Below are 6,418 nucleotides of genomic sequence, written 5' to 3'. Positions count from 1 at the left end.
AGCCCACGAGACAAGCTCCTCCGTCGTCCCTCCTCATTTTATAAATGGGAGAGCTGAGACACGAAGTGATTAAATCACTTGCTAAGGTCACACAGCCAGAGAATGGCCGAGTCATGATTCCAGCTTAGGCAGGGCTCGAACACCCGAGCTCTCGGATGCTCCCTTCTCATGTTCTTTCCTTCCCTTGTCTCCTGCTTGGGCTCTGCCTGAGGGCGCACACTTGCTGGCAGGCAGTGGAGACTACGGGAGAGACTGAGAAAGAGGCCGGAAGAGGGTGGAGACACAAGACCTGGGAGAAGGTGGTTGTGCCTGAACACCTCTGCTGGGCCAAGTCAGTCACCAGGTGCCTCTGGGCCACCATCTTGGTCCATCTCCTCGCGTCCCATGTCAGTGGAAGGTTGGCGCTGTTTCTCACTTTACACGAGAGCCAGTGGGTGCTCTGAGAAGTGAAGGATCTCGCCCAGCAGACGGAGCAGCTGTGGGGCAGAGCTCACAAGCTGCCCAGCTTGTGAGGGGCTGCCCAGGCGGGGCGCTCGACGTGAGTCTCTGGGGACAGGTGGACCTGCCTTTCTCTGCTCAATCATTCCATCTGAGGGATTATCCCGTGTACTGAGTCATGGCTTCTGGCTGCGGGGAGGGAGGAGAGCAGACAGGGCACGTACTGCATGGGGTGGGGGGCAGCTATGCCATTCCCCGAAGAGGACTGGCCCTGTTCTGCTGCTGCCATCAAAGAACCCTCCGTTTTCGCTCCCTCCCTTCCTGCTTCCTTCCTTCCTCTCTTTCTCCCTCTTTTTTTTTCCTTCTTTCTTTCCTGTCCTTCCTGTCTGCCCACCATTTCGTTTAGCCTACTTTGTTCCTTTCCCTTTTCCTATCGACACAGGATGGCTGCGGTGCACCGGTGAGTGAGGCCGATATGGTGGCCGGCCTGCCAGCAGTTGTGATCTAGTGGGATGGGGCAAGCACTAAAAAGTAATTGCACAAATCATTTCCCTCTGATGGTCAGTGATAGAAAGAAAGCCCCACTGAATTCTGGGAGCAGAGGTAAGAGAGTGACCCAGCTAATTTAGTTTAGGGGTTTGGGGAAGGTGTCTCTGGGGAAGGGGCATTTCAGCTAAAACCTGAACAATGGGTGGGAGTTGATGGGGAGAAGAAATCGGATGAGTGGCAAGGAAGAGACTTCTAGAGGAGGATTTTAGCATGTGCAAAGGCCCTGGGGCAGAAAATTTCTGCCACTTTTATATAGAGAAAAAGGTGGGGCTGGAACGTGATGAGGAGCCGAAGTTCCAGCAGACAGGGGCAGGGCTGAGCGGCCTTGGAGGGGTTTGAATTTTATTACCTTGATAAAGATTTTCCATATTTTGATAAATATCCTAAGAAGTGGCATTTGGCCACCTCGGGGGGGGGGGCATCCCGTACTCCCCTCAGGCTTTATTCTGAGCCAGTGACCACTGAGGTCTGGCCAGGCATGCTGCCCTTGATGTCTGTTTTCTGGACCTACAGAGGATGCGCTGACTGCCTCAAAGTCCCCCCGACTCCCACCGCCAGCACTGGTAGCCCCCAGGCTCTCTCACTGCAGCCCTGAGACCACACACGTGGGTCCTACCTGTGGGAGCAGGCCTGCATCACGGCTGCAAGTCCAGAAGCATGCATCCAGACCCCAGATGCTGCCCCATTGTCCATCCTCTCTGGCCCTCCCTCCTGCCCCGGCTCCGTGCCCGCATGTACGTACTTGGCATCGCTGCGGGTGGTACAGGGACCCTCCCGGCTCTCCTCTCCTGTCCACCCAAGACAAGATGGGGCTCAGTCCCCCTGGGGCGGGAAAGGGGCACCTCCTGTTCCTAAGAATGCCCCCTCCTCCGGCCGTGCCCCCTGCCCAGGAACTGCCTCCTTTCTGTTTGGCAGTTACTCATACTCATTCAAGTGCGGGGAGAGCCACAATGGACCACAATCAACCTAGTGTTTCCTGAGAGGACATGGCAGAGGGCCGGCTCTGAGTCACCCTCGGCCTCCCCGGCCGCCCCTTCCGGGAAGTGCGTTCAGATCCCACATCCTGCCCGTCTAGGGGAAGAGAGGCAGGAGGGCTCGGGGACCACAGGGGCTTTGTAGTCAGACGGATCCCTGATACCACAGGGCAAGCCCTAACTCTGGCACTTAGCAGCTGTGTGACCTTGGCCACACAGTTTAATCAGCCCAGCTGGCACAGGAGGGAGGGAGCAGCGAGCCCACCTTGCAGGGCATTGTCATGTCTGGAGGACCTCATGCCTGCCAGTGCTGGCCACCTCCAGGGGACTCCCACCAGGCGGCCAACATGATGGCCGAGGGAGGGCATGGAGAGCCTTGCTCTGCAGCTGGGGGAGGTCACCTGAGGGCCTGGGGCCTCTGCGAAGATTCTCAATGTCCCCCCTGCAAATTCAGGAGCTACAGTGGAAGCTCGGGAACAAGTGACTCAGGCGTCCAGGCACTGCCCTTGTCACGGGCGGCACCGGCCCGGGGCACGGGAAACCACCGGGCAAGTGGACTCCGTGGGCTGGTCAGAGGCAGACGGGAAAGAGAAAGAGGGCTTCTCCAGCGAGATTCTTGCCCTGGCCCCCAGAGATCCGCTCCACCATCTCCCCAGGCTGCTCACAGTCTCCCCCAGCTCCCTCTGCAGCACGTCCCACCCCAGCCCCCAGTGTCACCTGTTGTTCGGGGGACACTCTCCCTGGGGCAATGACAGCTAAACCTCGCCTCAAAGGGTGTGTTTTGGGAGAAGATCAGTGGCTCCTTACGGTAGGCTCAGGGCACCGAGAAGGAACGAGAAGTCAGCAAGCAGGTGGGCAAAGTACATTTCTGAGCAGTTCAGTTCAGAGTGTTCACTGAGGGACACTTGGGTGGCTCAGTCAGTTAAGCATGTGACTGTTGATCTCAGCTCGGGTTTTGATCTCAGGGTGGTGAATTCAAGCCCTGCATCAGGCTCCATGATTGACATGAAGCCTACTTGAATGAAGTGTTTATTGAAAACTTAACTTCCATTTCTCATTTCTTACTTGGACAAGTCTGCAATATGCCCATTTTAAAGATGAGGAAATTGAGGCTTAGAATGAAGAATTTACAGCAGAGGAACTTGGGCTGAGCTCTGGTCCTCCCTCCTCTAATCCTAATGGCAAAATTCAGCTCAAGCTTAAATTTCAATGAAATGGGGGCACCTGGGTGGCTCAGTGGGTTAAAGCCTCTGCCTTCGGCTCAGGTCATGATCCCAGGGTCCTAGGATCGAGTCCTGCATCGGGCTCTCTGCTCGGCAGGGAGCCTGCTTCCTCCTCTCTCTCTGCCTGCCTCTCTGCCTACTTGTGATCTCTGCCTGTCAAATAAATAAATAAAATCTTTTAAAAAAATTTTTCAATGAAATGACAAAACAAACACAGCAAAGACAAAAGCTCATCATCAGTGGAGCTGTCCCTTCGAAACCCTGGTAAGTTATGAGCTATCCTGCTCCCAGGGCTTTATTGAAGTTGTCCCCTCTTCCTAGAATTCCCTCCCAAACCAGGATACTCCTACCTGGCCTCCAAGATTGCCCTTAGGTGTTTTCCTCCTCCAACAAAGAAGCCTCTGGGAGAAGCAGCAGATTGCATCATCTGAATTTGGAAACTCTCTCTTTCCCAACATATAGTTGAAAAGGTGGTGGACGATCTCAGAACTCCTTGGGGTGCCCCTCACTGACCTGATACTGAGTGCTCCTTAAGGGCTGACTCTGTTGGCTTCACCGTCCTCCGACATCCCGGTGCCCCACATGAAATGTTTCTGGAATGAATCCATGGGGGGTGGGTGGACTGGATGGGAGCCATCTCCTCAGCTCTGCTCCTGGGTACCCACCCAGCCGCTGACATTTCTCTAAGCACAGAGGATAGTACCAGTATGATGTAAATAAAACAAGTTCACGGTGCTTCGTGAAAATTAGATTATCAAAGGTCCCCACCGGAAGTTGAGAGAAACCCCTGCAGACCTATCAGTGGAAATCCTCAGTTTACATGGACTGGGGAACACACATCCCTCCCTGGCCTGTGGGACATGTACACCCTTGATCTTTTCCACTCCCCTCAGCAACCCAGTGAGGGAGGCAGGGGCAGGGTTCTGATACCCATTTTACTGATGAGAAAACTGAGGCCCTGGGGAGCTAACTCAAGACTTGCACAGTTGCATGGCTTATGACGGGCAGAGCTCGGGACCCTACCCTGGGCTTGGCGATTCCAAGCTTCTGTACCTGCCAGCATCCTTGGCTGCCATGACACAGAGCAAGTAGTCTGCTCAGGAAGGAGAAGGAGCTGTTGGGGGGGACACCACCAGTCCTGCCAGCCTCAGGCCACAGCCCCTTTGCCAGCCTGGGCCCCCAGTGATGCCCTTTTTCTGAACTCCTGGGAAAACTGAGTTTTTGCCCTTCACTTAAGTTTCCATGCTCCAGGGCGTCCCCAAAAACTTAACACAAGGACGTCCACTGAATTCCTAGCTCCTGGGCGAGGGTGGGGAGCACGAAGTGTGACATAGAACAGGCTGGCCCTACAGACTGCCCTTGACTTGTTCACTGATTCCTTCACGTTTGATAGCCACTGCTTCTCAGCTAGTTGGTATGTCTAAAAACTTTTTTATTATGAAATGTTTCATATATATACACACATAGACATGGACATACACATGTTCTTATATTCACACACAGGGAATAATAACTTATTTATAACCATTGTAATGTGATCCTTCTAATCGCTCTACTTTTTTTTTTTTTTTTTTTTTTACAATCTTACCTATCTATTTGAGAGAGAGAGAGAGTGGGCACGTGAGCAAGGGCTGGGGACAGAGGGTGGAGAAGCAGACACCCTACCAAGCAGGGAGCATGACATGGGACTCAATCCCAGGACCCCAGGACCCCAACCTGAGTTGAAGGCAGACGCTCAACCGACGGAGCCTCGCAGGCACCTTCGCTCCAGTGTTTTTTAAAGGGATGAAACATCAGCCCCTCAGCTACATCCCCGTCTCCTCTCCATTCCTTCCCATGTTCACATCTTTCTTCCACCTCCTATTTTTCCAAAAGCAATTTATACCATTGTTTATATGTTTCGCAACTTACATCAACTATATTCGACACCACACAGTATTCTGCACCTTGCGTTTTTCATGTCAGATGCGTTCATGAATTATTCAGGTTGATGTGTGAGGATTTGGTTCATTTATCTTAATTACTTTAAGTGTGCCCATCATATAACGAGTTTCTTTCTTTTATTTTTTTTTTTTTAAGATTTTATTTTTTTTTTTGAGAGGCAGAGATCACAAGTAGGCAGAGAGGCAGGCAGAAAGAGAGCGGAGGAAGCAGGCTCCCTGCGGAGCAGAGTGCCCAATGCGGGACTCGATCCTAGGACCCTGGGACCATGACCTGAACCAAAGGCAGAGGCTTTAACCCACTGAGCCATCCAGGCACCCCATATAATGAGTTTCTTTATCCTCTTCTGTTGCAGTGTGTTCCCTGTTACTTATTGCTAAGAATAGAGTTGCAGTGAAAATCCTGGTGGAGACCTTCCTTGGCCATGGGGGAGAGTTTTTTGGGGGAGCTGTGGCCCCCTTGAGGACAGGGTTTACATCACCTTTCCCTACACCAGCTCTGTTCAGAAATGGATTCAGAGCAGGTTCTTGGTGTTTGGATGTCTATTTGTGGAGTGAGCAAACTCGGTACGTTCAGGACTGCCCAGACAGCACAGGTAGGACACGCTCTGCTAAGAGCCCCCTAAGCATCAGCTCCCCCTTCCTTGCGAACAGAGCCTGCCTGCTGAGCAGTGGGTCGCTCTTGGCCTAAACCAGTCATGATAATTCTGCTGCTGCTTTCCCGGCTCCCCACACAGCCCCGTCCTGGCCGCTGAGATTGAAGGGATGTCTGGCCGGGAGTCTGTGGGGAGGCTTTGATCCCTGATAAAAGGGGGCTCTGAGGTGGTCTGCAGACAGACACAATAAGAGCTCCCGCGCACACACTCCTTTGCAGTCTACCCTGCTGTCCCTCCATTAAGAGGTGGCATTTATTACTGACCTCTGTGACTGGCCTTTGGACTTGCTTTGTTTGACCAAAATGGAGAGGAAGTGACATTGTGGGACTTCCAAGCCTTTGAACGTCCAAGAACTTTGAAGCAAACTCTTGTTCTCTTGCTAGCCTGAACCCACCATGCAAGGAGGCCCCGGCTAGTCTCCTCAAGCAAGGGCTGGCAAACATTCTTTGCAAGGGGGCCAGGGAGTAAATGTTTTAGGCTTCATGGGTCATACACCGTCCATCATGACTACTCTGCTGCTGTCACGCGAAAGCAGACGTAGATCATACAGGAAGGAATGGGTGCTCACGTTCCAATATATCTTTGCAAAATCAGGCAGTGGGACCTTCAAGGATGACAGAGCATCAGAGGGAGATGGT

Source organism: Mustela lutreola, chromosome 3 (assembly GCF_030435805.1).
Source record: "Mustela lutreola isolate mMusLut2 chromosome 3, mMusLut2.pri, whole genome shotgun sequence".
Lineage (NCBI taxonomy): Eukaryota > Metazoa > Chordata > Mammalia > Carnivora > Mustelidae > Mustela > Mustela lutreola.
Note: the sequence above shows the minus strand (reverse complement) of the source record.